Source organism: Tamandua tetradactyla, chromosome 2 (genome assembly GCF_023851605.1).
Source record: "Tamandua tetradactyla isolate mTamTet1 chromosome 2, mTamTet1.pri, whole genome shotgun sequence".
Classification (NCBI taxonomy): domain Eukaryota; kingdom Metazoa; phylum Chordata; class Mammalia; order Pilosa; family Myrmecophagidae; genus Tamandua; species Tamandua tetradactyla.
Window position 1 is genome coordinate 128,052,237 of NC_135328.1, and position 19,149 is coordinate 128,071,385.

The window sequence follows — 19,149 nt, forward strand, 5'->3', positions numbered from 1 at the left end:
CTGAGTCGTACATGTCCAAAGCCAGAGGAGAATTTTACCTTAGGATAGACTATGCCTGTTAATAACTTTGATGAGATTTTGTACTATTTTTGACTTTGTATTGCATTTGTATTATTATTGAAATGGTTTAAGACTTTCTAATATTGTAATATTATAGTGTAACTAATGTATTTTGTATATGAGAAAACATATCTTTTATAGGGTCCAGAGGGTGGAATGTACCAGTTTGAAAGAATTGTGTAGCTGAGAAAGGGCATGTTTTAATTCTAATCCATATGTGGAGGCAGCCATTTCTTTTTGTTCTTATTCAGCACTGTAGGTTGAAAACTTGATTAGATTATCTCCATGGAGATATGACACCCAAATGTGGATATTAGCCTTTGATTAGAGGGAGATGTGACTCCACCTGTTTTATGCGGATCTTGATTAATTTACTTGAATCCTTTAAAAGAGGAAACGTTTTGGAAAAAACTTCAGTCCAAGAAATCCATGACCGCCCTTGTGTCTTTCCAGCTGAGAGAGAAACCCTGAACATCACTGGTCTTCTTGAACCAAGGTGTGCTTCTCTGGATGTCTTAGATTGGACATTTCTATATCCTTGATTTAATTGGACATTTTCAGTGTTTTAGAACTGTAAGCTTGCAACTTAATAAATTCCCCTTTTAGAAAGCTGTTCTGTTTCTTATATGTCACATTCTAGAAGCTGGCAAACTAGAACAGAAGGGAAATGAAAATAAATAAAAACTACAGAAAATGAAGAAGAAACAACAGCAAAATTAGAAAATAAAATGGCAGATTTAAGCCCTAGCATATTGATAAGTATACTAAATATAAATAATCTGAAAGGTGAATTAAGTGACAGAGATTAGAGATTGGCAGAGAGGTTGGGAAAACATGAACTTAGTATATATAGTCAATCAAAAACACACTTCACATATAATGATATAGGCAGATTGAAAGTAAAAGCATGAAAATATATAACATGCAAACATTGAATAAAAGAAAAAAGTTGCTATATTAATTTCTGATCAATTAGACTACAGAGAACATAAATTTCCAGGGATCAAGAGGGCATTAGTGTGCTAAAAGTATAATTCACTAAAAATGCATAGCAATCTTGAATATGTATGTGACATACAACAGAGATGAAACACATGTGAAGAAAAATCTGATTTAACTTTCAGGAGATGTAGAAAAAATCCAGAATTGCAGGTGCAGACATCAACATTCTTCCATTGAACAATTTATGTAACAAACAGAAGGAAAATATGGATGGCTATAGGAAAAAGTCAACAAAGCAGTCATAAGTGAGAGCTCTTAGAAATTTGTAAAATAATCCACTAAACAATAGTAGGATGTACTTTTTTATCGTGTCCATGCACATAAACCAAGATAGACCATCATTTAGACAATAAAAGCAACCTACACATACATAAAATATTTGAAATCATATACAACATGACCTCTGGAGAAATAAAGCAAAAAATTGATAACAGATAGCATAAAAATTGTCAAATACTTGGAATCAAAGCAACACAGTAATAAAGGATCTAAAATGCAAATATGATATTTCAAAGGAGGTAAAGCAAGACATTTAATGAATGATAATTAACATATCAACACACACACATCATCTCAAAGTTATGCGGATGCTTTAAGTCAGGATTGAGAGTTACATTTATTATTCTAAATGCATACCATGCAAAGAGGAAAAGCCTTGAATCACTAATATAATCTCTCATTTCTGTAACCTGTAAAGGAATAGCAGGTGCAAGGAAATCTAAAGAAATTGAATAATAATATAATCCTCAATAGACTAAGTTGAAACAAAAATCGATACAAAAATAGATGAAACAAAAGAGCTAGTTTTTTGAAAAATCAATACATACAGTGAGCCTCTAATAAAAGTGAGAGAGAAAGAGTAGAGAAGACTGAAATTATCAATGTAAGAGCTGAAGCAGAGAATATCACCACATACCCTACAATCCTGAAAGGAAAAAGGGAATATTATGGTCAAATCTACAGAAATACATTTGACTATGTGGAAAAAATGGACCTATTCTGGTAAACTATAAGCAACCACAAATCACCTATTATAAAATAAATAGTTTGAAGGATCTAGAATAATTCAGGAAATTTTAAAAAGTAAAACTCCCCCAAAGGAAATCTTTATTCCCAGATATTTACACTGAAGATTTCTACCAAATATTGAAAGAAGGTAGAACACTGATCCCACATAATCTCTTCAAAGTGTAGAATAGTGTGAAAACATCCCAATTAATATTTTTTTTCACACGGGCAGGCACCAGGAAGTGCACCCAGGTCTCTGGTATGACAGGTGAGAACTGTGCTACTGAGCCAGCCCCAATTAATTTTATGAATCTAATATGAAACTTATAAGAATACTAAAGATAGTACAAGCAAAAGTGAATTACAGATGGATATCTATAATAAATATAAATGAAAAAATATTTAATGTATATTAGTATGAACAATTCATAAACATATAATAGACTTATACAACATAACCAGTTGTATTTTATTCTAGGAATGTGACAGTTCAATACTTGAAAATCAACCAATGTAATCCACCATATTAACAAGCCAAAGAAGAAAAATCACATAATCATGCCAATGAATGTAGTTAACTGAATTCAGCAATGATTCATGACTTAAAAAAAAATCTCAGGCAGAAGGAAATTTCCATAATATGATAAAGAATATGTACAAAATACTTATAGGTAATGCTATATATAATGGTCAAAGAATGAACTATTTTGGAATAGTATTTTGGAACTATAGGCAAAACTATTTTAAAGTTTATGAGAAGAAAATAATAAGGAAAGCAGTATAGAGAAAGCAAAATAAAGCTGGATTCATTCTCTCTGAATTTAAAGTCTATTTTAAATAGTCCTACACACCTAAAATATAAGAACAAATTCAAAGTTTGATACTGTTATGACTATGTTTTGTGTGTTGCTTCAACATCCATCTCACTTTGGCTAAGCCACTTACCTCTACACTGTCCTTTGACTAATTAATAAATAACTTTCTATCCCTGGGGCAAAAACGTCTTTAGAACCCAAACTCTGTGGCCACCACCTATGACACTCAACATCTCACCAAAACCCACAGTTGGTTCTAAATCAAAAGATAACCATTCTATAAGTCCTTAGACCTTCAACAACTGCCAATTCTGTGCAGGTTTTCACTAAGCCACCAATCCATGTCTCCTGCCAGAAATCTACTAACTTCAACCCCTGGGCCACCATAAAGCAAAAGCCCACTGTCCTTTTTCTGCTTGTGCACTTACCACCTGCTTGCTGTGTGAGCCATCCAAGCTGTTCACAATTCCCATTGACCCCTCATGGCACCCCTCACTCTGGGACCCACAAATAACAAACAAATCTTTCTGATGTACTATGCCTCAGTTTCCCATTGTATTGCACCTGGCCTCCATCTAGACCTAAATTTGAAATCCAACTTAAATTATATAGACCAGCTGTCAGAGTGTGCAGGGTGCACTTTTCACAACCATGAGAATTGAGGTATATTGCATTTCATGTACTCTTAACTTACTAAATGGCTTTTTCAGGTAGTCAATACTATCTGGGAAGGAGCCATGGTTTTTGGACATAACATTCATGATGCTTTACATCACTATCTTTGCCTCTTCTGAGTGTTGCCTAAGCTTCTCACCCCAAATAGGCAGCTTTGTATATCTGAGTCCTCCAAAGGATCCATAAGCTGCCATCCTTATTACAGCAAGAAGGGAAATCCTGTGGTTTCCAGCACTCCCTAAAAGAAGAATGAATGGCATACTGATGCTGGGAAAGATAGATTGCATAATGAAGGTACGATTTTGACAGTGGGAGCCTACAAGACAGGAGATAGACTTTCGTTCCCCAGGGTGTGATTCCCAAGTGAGATAGCTAGAAGTTTGTACAAGGGAGCCCAGAAAGGAAGAATGTTACATCTCCTGATACCTAGACCACAGGAGTTGGAAGACTTCTGTGGGAAACTCCAACCATTATGTCTGTGGGCCATGTATCTGGGTCTTAAATCTGCCCCTATGTTGAGGCATACTCCTAGTCCTTCACCAGAAGAATAATGGTACTGCATCGTCAATGGTGCTGGAGGGTCTGTGACCTTTATGTTGCAGCTATCTTTGTCACTGTTGCTCTTCATTCCCCAGACCCATAAAATATGGAGAATCTAATCCCAGATGAGAGGTAGATAATGATATATTGGGTAGGAAAACACAGACTGAGTATACTGTACCAGCTACTGTAAAACACCAGAAGTTTCTAAATTGTTCAACAAATATAAGATTCTCATACAATATTCCTGGGCCCTATTTAGTAGAGTTGCAATCAGTGTACCAAAGCCCTGGTGTTGTGTTGCTGCAGCCATGGCCAAGGATCCTGTCACTATCACACTGTTGAAAACAAATTCCCATTTCAAAGGGTCAAATGAGACACCTTAGAGAAAAAGACAGTTGCTTATAAAGTCTGGTCAATTGAAACTACAATTCTTTTCCAGTAGGAATGAAAAATGTCTTTATCAGTACATACACATTCAAGCAGGACACCTAAAGGAAACCCAAATTAGAAATTAAAGCTCAAAATGTTACTTGTTGGAGATTCAAACAATACTTGAGTTTTTGCTCAAGGGGAGAAGGAGAAAGGTGCAGATTTCTGAGTGTCTTTTTATAGAGTCTGAGTTGTCACTCATCCCAAATGCATGAAATTATTGATTGGCATCACTAAATTCTCTGATACTTTATCCTTCACTTTTAAAAATATGACACACCTGCCCATAGTGCTATTACCACTAAGGAATATATCCATTGGCAAACAATTAATGAAGCTTGATTGTTACTTTTAAAATATTGAGAGGAATCCATGAGAATAGCCTATCTTTGAGCACTTAGACAACAGTTTGTCTATGACCCAAGGGAGGCCCCCTTTGACACCAAGACATGGAAAGTTTCTTTCAGGAAGTCCCCTTCTCCCACTTTACTCACTTATTAGTAAGGCTCACACTCACAGTGAGGCTATGGATGGGGCGAAACTATTGGCAAGATGTGAGGGGGCTCACATCAGAGTCACAGATCTTCAACTAGGTGGTCATCCTATGCACAACTTTCCTTATAGTGTCCTGTCTTCTTCTCCTTCTGCATCTCAAAGCCTAATCCTCACCCTTCCTACAGAAAGGTGACTACTCTAACAATTGTTATTAGAGAGCTATTGCTAGCATTGGCATTATTGTTCTTAATTTCCACAATATAGGTCTCGATGCTTTAACTGTTGCCTGGAATAAGATAAAATTCTCAGCTCCTTGTTGGGCCATGCCAAATGGGACTTCTATTGAACTGTGCCTGATAATCAAGGTGACAAGTGCTGTGATGTCACCTGAAACAAGATGCTGTGTTTTTTTTTTTGTTTTTTTTTTTTGCCTTTTGGACAATGGCATTTATTTAACACATTCAGTATTTCACATTATATAAACCCTTAGATTCTCTTTATTCACTGGTCCATTTCTACAACAAATACATCCAAAACACTATATAATAAAATTATTTACATTTCCAAATGAGAAGACTTGCTTTTGTCCCCACTACTGCTATTCACACACAGTACTTCCACAGCACGATACATCATTAAAAGATCTAAAAATGCTGACCCTGTACTCTAGGCTGCTTAGGAAATGTGAAAACTAGTAACATAATATTAGCTCCTCTCAAAACATGGCAACGTTTTAGAAACCTTGAAATTCATCTTACAACACCAAAACGGCTCAACAATTCTGCTTTCCATTGCACTTTATAAAACAGGTTGCAGGGACTAGGAAAAGGGCCACATTATTAAAATGACTAACTGTACAGAAATGGATTTTAAAAAGTCACAGCTCAAAATTGCTCTTTGTAAAATTCACACATTTACAAGTATCAAGTCGCCGTCCAGCTCGTTTACTTGGATTTTCTTCGCTTGGATTGCACCGCACTGGTTATGTCTTTAGTAGAACTGGAGGCTGAAGCAGGCCGAGAGGATCATTTACGATGTCCATTTTCCACACTTTCAGAAGCCACAGTTGGCTCTTCAGTTCGGGAGTTTCTTCGGCTTGGGGTTTTGGACTTTTCAATGGTGTCTTTGGGCTCACTTTGCCCAGGGACTGTGGAAGCATTTGCTTCAAGTTCTGGCCTGGCAACAGACCCCTGCAGTGCTGTGGCTGGAGTTTTCTTTGGGACTAAACTCTGTGTAGAGGCTGGTGGCTGGTTTGAAAATTCTGGCAGTTTATGGCCTGAGTTGTCCAAATTAATTCCTTGTTCTCCAGGCAATGGCTGCTGATCAGCCTCTTCCAGACCAGCTGGGCGACTATCTGGAGTGTTTAGATCTTGCTGACTATTTTTCTTCTTCCGAGGGGGTTTATTCTTCTTCGGTTTATTTGCGCTGGTATTATTCTGCTTATTGTTTACCCCAAAATGGCCTGCAGAGATGTCACTCTGCAATAAGTTGACCAACAATGGACTTGTTAGCGTGACATCCTTATTGACTGGGAAGCCTGGATTCTGACCACAGGACATCTGATTTCCATTGGGTGCTCCACTGAAAGGTGCATTGAAAGATATCCCATGGCCTGAGAAGTGGTTTCCTGAAGCACTGCTTCCCTGCATGGCCTGCACGTGGGGGGGAACCACGTTGGTTTGTTGCATGCTAACGTCAGGCATCATCTGAGACAGGCTGACGTCATTATTTGCTGTGGTAGCAGGATCACCATGCTGCTGGGCCATGTGTGGGCTAGGTCCTGGTGGCCGCAGGACCTGCCCCTGAATCCCCATAACCTGAGATGGACTATTGTTCATAGGCCCTTGCCGGGGCAGCATCTGTCCTGACATCTGTCCCGTAAATTGCACCATGTTTCCTTGCATGTTAGGAGTTGGTCCCCTCATTATCTGTGCTGGTCCCGACATGACATTGGATTGGTTCTGCGTGTTAAACTGTTACTTATTCCCCTGCATCTGATTGGTCATGATCTGCTCTATCATTGGGTTTTGTTGAAGCAAAACCTGCCCCTGAGGCCCCATCATCTGGTTATGTGGTGCCAATATTTGTGGGCCCTGCTGGGGAAGCATCTGCTTGGGTGGGGTCATCCTTTGGGGTGAGGGCCCAAGATTTTGGTTCTGAGGATTCACCATCATCTGGCCCTGGGGCATAAGCTGGGCCCTTGAGAGAATCGTGGGGTTCTGAGGGTTCAAGGTTCCTTGTTGCTGGACCATCTGGCCCTGGGAGGGCACGATCTGCTGGTGCATGCCCATCAGCTGAGATGGTGGGCCTTGCTGCGGCTGGCCTTGTATGTTGCCCAGGTTCACCTGAGGAACCCCAGAACTACCAGCCTGCTGGTTGTTCATGTTGCCATGAATTCCCATGAGACTAGGCTGCATCATATTTGGTGGCCCATGGGACACCGGCATCTGGTTTTGAGGAGGACCGGCTCCTTGACCACCTGCATGCTGGACATTTTGATTTGCTTGCAGCTGAGGGGCTCCTGAATTCCCAGGGGTAGTTGCTGTAGTCGAAGGCACCTGACCTTGCATAAAATTTGGATTGGCCTGTCCTGCTGAGAAGCCAGGTGGGAGGCGTTTAGGCATTCCTCCTAGGCCTGGATGTAAACTCTGTGGCCCCTGGTTTGGTGGTTGTTGTTGCATGACCATGAAGTTAGGTGGCACGTTTCCCTGTTGAACCATAGGATTCCGACCTGGAGAGCTGACAGGCTGCTGAAATCCCTGGGGAAGTGGGTTATTTTGAGGTGGTCTTGGTCCCATCTGCTGCTGAGTTTGGTTAACCGTTGGGGAGGATGCAGGGGATCCCTGCTGGAAGGAGGAGGGTGAGGAGGCAGGAGACTTGTTGGTGAGGTGGGGCTGCTGCAGGGGGGTTGGGACTCGAGAGGGCCCTCCCTGCAAGCTCTTCATCTGAGGAGCTGTGAACTGGCCTGGGTTGCTCATCTGAGGAAAGTTTGTGTGGGTTTGTGATGCTTGCTGGCTGCCAAAGGGATATGGAGGGGGAGGGTGGGAAGGTGTCTGTACCCGTGGCTAAGGATGGTCTTGCCTGGAGTTGCTGTTGCATGGGGCTAGGTAGGGGAGCCTTTTTCCATCCTTGGTTTGCAGTCATTGTGCCCAGAGAACCCTGGGCCGGAGGAGGCTGAAGGGCTCCAGAAGGCAGCTGATTCCAGCCTGGAGGAACAGGCACCTGAGTTGGGGCAGTAAATTGGGGTCGAATTCCCTGTGGCTGTTGTTGCTGATGTTGCTGTGGGGGTCTGGCCTGTAACTGTTGCTGCTGCTGTGGTTGTTGGTGTGGTTGTTGTTGCTGCTGCTGTAACTGGTGAAAATTAGCTGGGTTCATTTGTCTGTTCACAGGGGCAGGCTGCATTGGGTGGTGCGGAGTAGGTAAAGATCCTGAGGGATGACTTTGCTGCTGTATGTGAAGCCCAGAGAGGAGCGGATCCATTGTATCTGTCTGAGAAGCAGGGCGAGGAGTCCTGGGCTGCAGCTCTGGGTTGGGCCCTGGTGCCATCATGGAAGATGGTATGTTTCCACCCTGTGGTATCATAACAGTGGCAGGGCTGGTCATCCTTATTAATCCTGGACCACCTGCCATGGGAAATCCTGCCTCCATCCTAACTGAATTGCCGGCTCCCATGGGTCCATTCATTCTCACATCTTGGCTTCGGTTCTGAGCCAAAGCCAGGTTGATAGCACCTTCCCCTTCAATCTGAACGGAGAGAATTCCCAGATCCCGAAGCTGCTGGTTGTTGCTCTGAGCCAGGATCCTTAGTCGCTCTGCTGCTTCTCGGGGGATGTTGAACGTCACACGTACACTGTTTCAGGGTTCCACCTTCTGAACCTTTAGCTTGCTGTTCCATGTGTAACAAATTAGGGATATTCTCCAATATTGTGTCCAATTTCCATTTGAAGTCTTTATCATCTATATTTCCTTTAAAGGCCACAAAGATTGTGGAATCCTCCAAAATACTATCACTTTTTGTGTCATCATCTTCTAGTCCAGAGTCAAAATCCATCTCTGAGTCTTCCACTGTTGATGGACACAAGGAAGTATAGATGTCTTCTAGGTTTGGAACATCATCCAAAACCATGGAGAATATTATTCCAGAAGGATATGCTAAGTGGAAAATAAAAAATCTCAAAATGTCTTTCTTAATTTTTATCATTTATCCAGGTCATCTTCTAAGTCCAAACAAGCAGGCATTATGAGGGCCAGTATTTCAGGATAGCAGCCAAATCAAAATTCTGAGCGCAGCTCGCCGGCCCTCCCGGGCGGGCCTCGGAGCGCCAGCCTGGGCCGTGCGTGCCCGCGGCCCTCCGTGCGTGTGTGCGTCCGTGCTCGCCCGCGCCCGTCTATCCAGCGGTCCGCGCCCGGCCGCCAGCAGCCCGACCGCCAGCAGCCTGACCCGGCTGGGCCTCAGGGAGCCAGAGGGAGGGGGATGGGCCGGACCGGGCCAGGGAGGGAGGGGGAGGGAGGGAGGGAGAGAGAGGGGGGAGGGAGCGCGGGAGGGGATGGGGTGGGCCCTGCTGTGTTTTTTTGTGATCTCATGAAAAAGAGAGTTATTCACTATACCTGACATCTCACCATTTGGTAACTTTCTTTGGCCAGTTATTAAAGCCTTCACAAAGGAAGGACAATTAATTATACAAACATTGATGCACAAATCCTGCCTATTTAATTTGCTAATGCTGCCAGCATGCAATATACCAGAAATGGTTTTGGCTTTTATCAAGGGGACTTATTAAGTAACATGCTTACAATTCTAAAGTAATAAAATGTCCAAATTAAGGCACCACAAAGAGATTACCTTCATTCAAGAAAGGCTGATGCCATTATAGATCACCTCTATATGCTTGGAAGTCATATGGCTGATTCTGTTTTTCCTTATCCCTACTTCCATTGTTTCCACTTTCTGATTCCAGTGGCTTTCTCTCTAAGCATCTGTAGGTCCTGACTTAGATGCTGTGGGGAAAACTCTGGTATTTATCTCTTAGCTTACCTTCTAGTGGAAGGGCACATGGTGATGTCTGCTGGGATCTGATTCCTGTTTAGCTTCTATCAGTTCTGTCAACTCCTGGCATCTCCTGGGGCTTCTGCATTTCTAGATATCTGTGGCTAAGCTTTATTCAAAATGTTTTCTCTTTTAAAATACTCCAGTAAATAAAACCTACCTTGAATGGGTGAACTCACATCTCCATCCGATCAAAAGTCATACTCACAATTGGGTGTGTCACATCCTCCTGGAAGCAATCTAATCAAAGGTTCTACCCTAAACAATAGGTATGCCCCCACAGATTGGATTAGGAAAAAGGAACATGGCTTTTCAGGGTACATAACAGTTTCAAGACAGTATACTGCCCATCAAATATTTTATTTCTAAGATATATAATTAATAAAAGATATAAACAGGATCATGGGCAATTTTTTTATTGTGATTGGCCAGCATGTTTTGCTCAGTGCCAATACTAAAAGAGTAAAATAAAATAAAATAAAGCAATTCATAACCACTGCTACCAAAGCCTTAACTACTGGTCTTTGCAAAACTAGTTCATAATGGCACCACATAATCAGATGACATCTGATTAAGTGGTGACTCTAAAAAGGGCCTCCAAGAGCACCTAGCCACACTTACATTTCTTTTACAGAAATGAGGTTGCAAAATAGCACCTGATTAAATACAAGGGCCATCAAACCCTGTCAAATTCCTGGTTATCTTCAAGTCCTCATAGGACAGTCAGATTTCCACCAGCATCTAATACAATCCCACCTCAGACACTAAGGCATGGAAAATTCTCCATATTCTGGAATAACACATCATATGTCTCTCACTCTAATTACAGCTCATATACCATGCCAATGTACATCTCCTGCTTTCTACTGGGGAGACCCCAAAAAATGCCCAACAGAATAGGCACAAATACCATTTCCATAGCCATTCAACTTGTGTCACGGGTAAGAAATTTTATATTAGAGGCCTGGGCTAAATCCAAATACAGCTGTCAAATTCCTTGGACTAAGCATGACAATTCCTGGCTGATTATTAGGCTCATCAAAAACTGGAAGACTTATGAGTATGATGTTATGGGTGTTTGTGCACACAGTTCTCATAATTTTATGGGTGAGAGATAATTCCAAGCCAGAGGCTAGCATGGCCACTACGTCTTCACTGGTAAAATGGAAATGACACCTGTAGGAGAGAGATAAGTTTTACAAATAGGATTTCCCAAATTACAGAAGGATATGGCTTCCCCTATGCACAATTCCCTGTCCACAGACCTTGAGAAGCTGGTGATAGCACTCCCATTGTCTCCTTCTCTAACCAAGTGAGGAGCCCCTTGGATCCAACATTTTACCATAGAAAGGGAATATATACACCTCACCAATGGCAGAGATATTACAACACAGATCTCTGGAAGGCAACTTATATCACCTGGGGTTAAACAATTTGCTTATGCATGAAGGTAGTTTGGTGGCAGAGCTGGAAGAGCTGGAAGCATGAGTCCTCCAAGATGCTCTGATCCACCAGTGACCCAATCTTCACTGATTCCTTACTAATGGCAAAATGGTTGGCAAGTTTGCCAGGCTAATGGAAACAACATAATTTCCTCATACTGGAAAGGTGTCATGAGGCTCCACATTTGAAAAGAGAACATAGCATTATCAATTTTCACACACTCAATTCACCACACTGGAGTGAGTGAATTCGATGGCATTGCCAATAAACTGCCTAAAATTAATTCTTGCACAGCATATCCAGTATGCCCTTCAGAGTATGTACACTAAAACATCCGAATTTGTCCTCCCAAAATGTGCTCTTGGCCCATATCATCTCATGCCTAAGAGGCCCCTTTGCTTTACCTGAGTGGTAACATACAAAGAGAAGGCCTCTACACACACCACAGGCCAAAATATTTACTAAAGGCTACAACTTGCCCTGCAAAATCAATCATTGGCTTACCATAGAATGAGTCATGTTCAACAGTGGGAAGGGATAAACTCTTTTATTGACATCTTCATTTCAAAGGATGATTTCCAATCATCACCTGATCAACCAGAGAGTGAAGATTACAGCTCTCAAACCAGGTAGTGGAACAGTCTGGATCACCTTCAGAGGTGAAAAGATTCTACATCCACTGGATGCCAAACACATACAAAATGACCTTCTCATACTATGCCGTGAGTGTATATCACTCTTACAAGGTACAAGGGCTGGGCTGGCAAACGCCAGACATAGGGCAAGCCCAGAGTGAAAACATTATTCAGGCTCAGCAAAGGGAAACATTGAAAAGTCCTTCTGCCACGTTACATGTAGCAGCCCCAGAAACCACTCAGCCCTAACCAGCAGATGCAATGACTATTTTCATTCTGGCTCTGGGATTAACATATTTTTCTGGATGGATGGTGTTGGCTTACTTGCCAACACACAAAGATTCACAATGCAGGCCCAGAAGAGCAAGCAATATTCAGTGTACCCTACAATTGCACTCAGGGAAGAGACAGAAGATACTGCTTGCTTTTGTTTCTCAGTCACCTGAGCCCAGCATGCTACTGAGTTTGGCTGAGAACTCAAAGCCATCTAATCTATACATCAGATGAATCCATTGGTACCAATGCATAAATGATTATTGAGCCAGGTGTAACTAAACTAAGAGTCTCAAAGAAAACCAATAGCCTTGTGAGTAATCAAATCAAACCTTCATGGCTAATTATCTTTCAACACAATTAGCTAGACACACTACTTGAAGGTAGGTTAGATTGTAAAGAATGCCTAAAAATTGACACTCAATTAACATATAAGTGTGGGCAAAATATATTCTTTCTCTGAAGGAGAGTGCATGGGACAAGTTGGCAACACACAGCCTTTACTATATGCTATATACATCCTAGACAACTCCCTTAAAATCATAGAGCTTTGTGATGATAACCATTTAACAGAACTTTGCAGAGATATCATGACTACAGTTGCACAATTGTATTTAAACATCCATGACAAGATACCTCACTCTTTATGGATCACTAATTTGGAGGAATTCCCACTCCTGGGTTGGTCCTGGGCAATTGGCACATCATGTCAGATAACATCACCCCAGCCCATGAGTTCACTAATGGAGACAATGTCATCCAAGACCGTTCCTGTGATCCCAAAGAACCATATACTTGAACCAGCTATTGAACACAATAGCTGCCTTGAGTGATGGATAGAATGCTACCTGGCTACAATGGCAATCTGCCTTACCATGGGCTCAATTTCTGTGCATGACGCTTGTTATGCTTTTTGCTGTAAGTATTGCCCCCCCCCCCCAATTATAAAGCTGCCTTTCAGTCAAACTTTTAGCCAAATATTTACATCACACAGCAGGGATCACCTTCCAGCATCTAAATTTCCACAGATTTGTCTTCAGTTCATTTTCCTAAGCTCCCCTCTATGTATGCTCACCAAGACTAATACAGTAACAACAATAGATTACCCAGGTAGTCTTAATTAACAACCGAGTCTTAGACTAATTCTTGGCCTTAATAGGTGGTATATGTGCTATAATAAATACTTTCTGCTTAATGTTTATTAATGTTCATGGTAGCTCAAAACCAACATACACAATATGACTTAATAGAACAAGATATTTCAGAATATCAGCAATGTTTTTCAACAAATAAATCAGACTTTAAAATCCTCCAAAGTTTTCTCCTGGCTGTTCCCCAAAGGATGGAGGTAATGTCAAAGAAAAAGTCATCTAGCTCTTGATTTTACTATTTATTGACAATTTTATAATAGACAATATTCTCAAGTGCCTTTTGCACTGGCTTGATAATGCTATAATCCTGACAGTAAATATATCAGCCATTCAAATTGCCACTAACCTCCAAAGGAATGATTCTGAGGCATCAAGTGATGGTTGTTACAACTATCAAAACTGGTTCTATTGACTCTATTTCCACATGTGTCATGGTTAGGTTCATGTGTCAACTTGGCCAAGTGGTGGTACTTGTTTGTATGGTTGGGCAAGTGCTGGCCTGTCTGTTGAAATGAGGACATTTCATAGAATAAAATCATGATGATGTCAGCTACATCCACAGCTGATTGCATTTGTAATCAGCCAAAGGGGAGTGTCTTCTGCAATGAGTAATGCTTAATCTGATCACTGGAAGCCTTTTAAGGAGAATTCAGAAGAGACAGGCTCTTCCTGTTTCAGCTGGTGAGCCTCTCCTGTGGAGTTCATTCAGACCCTCCATTGGAATTGTTGGCTTCACAGCCTGCCCTGTGGATTTTGGACTCTGTGTTCTTGCGGTCATGTGAGATACTTTTATAAATTTTATATTTATGAATGTTCCCTTGATTCTGTTTCTCTAGAGAACCATAACTAATACAACATGCTACCTTTGTTTTCCTCTTAATTTGATTAAGCTAATTGCTTCATCACTGTTCCCTGGACTAAGTAATAAGCAGCTTTCCAGCCCTGGGGCTACCACATTTGTAGCCACCACCCACACCACACACATCCCTCACTCAAAACCACAGTTGTTCCCACATCATAAGCTAACCATCCCAACACCTTGAGACACCCAGTACCTTCACCTTTCCATGCCTGCTTGCTTTAAACTAACCAGCCACTGATTCCTGCAGGGAAACCTAACCTCCACCCAGGACCACAATAAATGCACAAGCCCATGAGTCCTTCTTACTCTGCCTGTGTTTCCTCATCTGCTGGTTGAAACACATGACCTATCATACTTCTTGTCAACTCTTCATACCACCCCCCCATCTGTGAGTAACAAACTATATTTTCTCATGCATTATTGCCTTGGTTTCCCAATGTGTCACATATAACTTCCACCCATATGAAATTTAAAATCCCATTCAACTAATTTTAAAGAGTGTTTTGGAAAGTGTAATAAAACTCATGAACTACAAGACAAGAAGAAGAAAACACAAATAACATTATCAGGAAAGAAAATAATACATAATTAGGAGACTAATGATATTAAAATGAAATGACTTTATTCTGTCATAGATCTGTGTAATATTCCATTGTATGTATATCCTGTATATCCTACAGATTGTTTAGCCACTCATCCTTGATGGACATTTGGGTTGTTTCCATCTCTTGACTATCATGAAAACTGCAGCCATGAACATTGATGTGCAAATGTCCATTTGTGTCCTTGCCTTCATTTCTTTCAAATATATACTTAGTAATGGGATTGCTCGCTCATAAGTAAATTCTGTATTTAGCTTCCTAAGGAATCACCAAATTGCATTCCAGAGTGGCTGCACCATTTCTACCAACATAGACAGTGTGCTTATTTTTCCATATCCTCTTCAGCACTTGTAATTTTCTTTTATTTTTTTATAATGGTCTCTCTAGTATGTAAGAAATGATATTTCATTGTGGTTTTGATCTGCATTTCCCTAATAGTCCATAAAGTTGAGCATCTTTTCATGTGCCTTTTGAACCATTTGTTTCCTTTTCAAACAAGTGTTTGTCCATGTTCTTTAGCATTTATTGATTGAGTTGCTTGTCTTTTTATTGTTGAATTGTAGTACATTTTTATATATTCTGGATTTAAACCCTGCTGTTATGTGGTTTCCAAATATTGTCTCCCATTGCACAGACTGCATTTTATTTTCCCGATAAACTTCTTTAATGCACAAAACAATGTTCAATTTTGAAGAGATCCCATTTATCTCATTCTTCTTTCATTGCTCATACTTTGGGTGTAAGGTCTGGGCATTCACAATATCCTTGAGATATTTCCTTACATTTTCTTTGAAAAGTCTTTGGTCTTAATTCTAATATTTAGGTTTTTGATTCACTTTGAGTTAATTTTTTGTGTAAGGTATGAGGTATGGGTCCTATTTAATTTGATTGAATATAGATATTCAGTTCTCCAAGCACCCTTAGTTGAAGACGCTGCTCTGTTCCTGTTGAGTTGAATTGACTACTTTATCAATTGTCAATTGTCTGTAGATGTGAGGGTCCACTTCTGAGCATTCAATTTGATTGTATTGGTCAATACACCTATTTCTATGCCAGTTCCAGGCTGTTTTGACCAGAGTAGCTTTGTAATAGACTTTAAAGTCATGTAGTATGAGATCTCCCACTTCATTTTTCTTATTCAAAATAGTTTTGGCAGTTTGGGACACACTATTCTTCCAAATAAATTTGTTAATTCGATTTTATATTTCTGCAAAGTACATTGTTGAGATTTTAATTGCTATTGCATTAAATCTATAAATCTATTTTGGCAAATTTCACATCTTAACTCTATTTAGTCTTCCAATCTATGAACTCAGTATGTCCTTCCAATTATTTAGGCCTTCCCTGATTTCTTTTAGTAAAGTTTTATAGTTCTTTGCACTGAGGTCTTTGAAGCTTAAATTTATTCTTAAATATTTGATTTTTTCTTTGCTATTGTTAGTGGAAGTTTTTTTTCATTTCCTCCTCAGATTACTCATTGCTGGTGTATGAAAGCACAATAGATTTTTGTATGTTGATCTTATATCCTGCCACTTATCTCTACTTGTTTATTAGTTCTGGTAACTTTACTATAAATTTTTCAGGACTTTATACACACAGGATCCTGACATCTTCAAACAATTTTGGTGTTTTACTATTTCCTTTTCAATTTTGATGCCTTTTATTTGCTTCTTTTGTTTAACTTCTCTAGCTAGACATCCACCAAAATGTTTAATAGCAATAGAAACAATGGGCATTCTTGTCTTGTTTCTGATCTTTGGAGGAAAGTTTTCAGTCTTTCCTCATTGAGTATGATGTTATGGGTTTCTGATACATTTCCCTTATTATTTTAGTTTATCATATATTCCCTTTACCATTTTGAGGAATTTACTTCTATTCCTATCCTATGAAATCAGAAAACATGAAGCCATGTGGATGAACCTTGAGGACATTATGTAAATTAAAAGTAGTTAGAAACAAAAGAACAAACATTATATGGTCTCATTAACATTAACTAACAATAATGAGTGAACTTTGAAATTTAATGTTAAGAGCACAGGCTATCAGGAGAAAGGAAGTACATAGAAAATGGGCATTTGATGCTGAAAGAGTCCAAAGTATTTAGTAGAACTGATTGTAAAGATCCAGAAATGGATAGAACAATACTTAATCATGGTAGCACAATATTGTAAGTACACTGAACAAGCTGAGTGTGAGAATGTTTGAGAGAGGAGGGCTGGAGGCATGTATGACACAAGAAGGAAAGTTAGAACATAAAGATGTGGATGGTATATCTTACTAAAGCCTACAGGGAATAATGATGGTAATTAAATGTAAAAATCAGAATGTTTTTCCATGAGGGAGAACAAATGGTTGCAAAGTATTGAAAGTGGGATGGTTACAGGAAAAATACAATCAATGCAAAGTAGGGTCTATAGTTAACAAAATATTGTGATATACTTTCATTGAATGTAACAAAGGCAATATGCCAATGCTAAATGTCAACAATTGGGGAGTATGAGGGAGTGTATGGGATTCTTTACAGAAGAAATGGACATGTCCTAATAGATTGAGGTGGTGAAGGCATTACTATGTGATATACCAGGAATCATTGATTTTTCACTTAGGTTGAATTGTATGATATATGAATAAAACTCTGTAAAAATGAACAGGGATGAGGGATGTGAGGGATGGAGAAAAATGTAGACAGAAAATTGTACCTGTTCATTTTTGCTAGGGGAAAAAATGTGGTGTAACCATTCTGGATGACAGTGTGGTGAATCCACAAGAGGCTATGTTTGAGGTTTGCTGGATCATACCAAACTCTTTGGTATGATCCAGCAAACTCTTTGTTAGGCATATACCTGGAGGAAATTAGAGCAGGGACACAAATGGAAATTTATCACTAATGTTTATGATGGCAGTGTTCATGATTTGTAATGAATGGAAATGACCTAAGGGTACATTACTGAAGAATGGAAGGGGGATCTGTGGTGTATACATACAATGTATTGTTTGAGTGACTGCAAGAAGGAATGAACTTTTGAGATATGAAGCTGGTGAATTAACTTTGATGACACTAATTTAAGTGAAATAAGTTAGAAACTAAAACAAAAATATTATAATGCCTCATATATAATGAACTCTGAGAATTTTGAGAGCATAGACTATCAGGTAAAGGCCTACTGTAAAGATGCCTGGGTTGTAACTCTTAGAGCAGTCACATCTATTCCAGAATTGTAGCTTATTTCTAAATATTGAGATGCTGAGCTCTTTGTGAATATCTGATCATCTCATGGAACTTAGGTATTTGTGTGACTCACTGACTTAGAGCTAGAGACTCAGAGACTCAGAGCTAGAGTTCTGCAACTATTAAAGTCAGCAACAGTTAGAAACACTGAAAAGTGATCTAACTTCAATTGGAGATAGAAATGAGGCTGATTTGGACTAAGATAAATTAGACTAAAGGGTAAGGGATGATATTGACTGTACTTTAAAACATCAACTTCTGTGTTAGAACAAAGGAAGAGATGTTTATTTGGTGAAAATTTTATATTTTTATTTGCACACTATCTAATTTAACTTGTATGGTAAGCTAATTAAATGCCATAATTACATAGAACTTTGAATAAAGAGTGAGATTCTGTTGGTTTGTACAAGTTGGTCTATTGTCCCAGTGTATCCCAGTAATCTGTTCAGGTTATTTAAAAGTATTTGAAAATTCCCTTTTAAGGACTTGGGAAAAAATGGAAATATTAAACTTTTCCACTGACCTGAGGAAGACCTGACCTTCTTGCAAACTTTGGGGACTCCCAATTTGATGAGACAGGTCCTCAATCTTGTGACTTGTGAAATGTGTTCCTGCAAAGGAGAAGCAAAGTCTACTTATGTCTAAGGGTCACCCCCAGAGAATCTCTTTTGTTGCTCAGATGTAAACTCTGTCTCTAAGCCAACTGTGAGTGTGCACTCATGCCTTCCCCCATGCATGAGAAATTACTCCCAGGGGCATAAATCTCCCTGGAAAAATGGAACACGATTACCTGGGATGCACCTGGCCCTGGCATTGTGGGAGTGAGAATGTCTTCTTGACCAATTTGGAGAAGAGAATGAAACAAAATAAAGATTCAGTG

General features: G+C 39.8%; 1 pseudogene; it reads right to left on the reverse strand.

Annotated features, from left to right (window-relative positions):
* Positions 1-5,462: 5,462 nt before the first annotated feature.
* LOC143673837 (nuclear receptor coactivator 6 pseudogene) lies at positions 5,463-9,349 on the reverse strand (annotated as a pseudogene).
* Between the last annotated feature and the right edge of the window lie 9,800 nt (positions 9,350-19,149).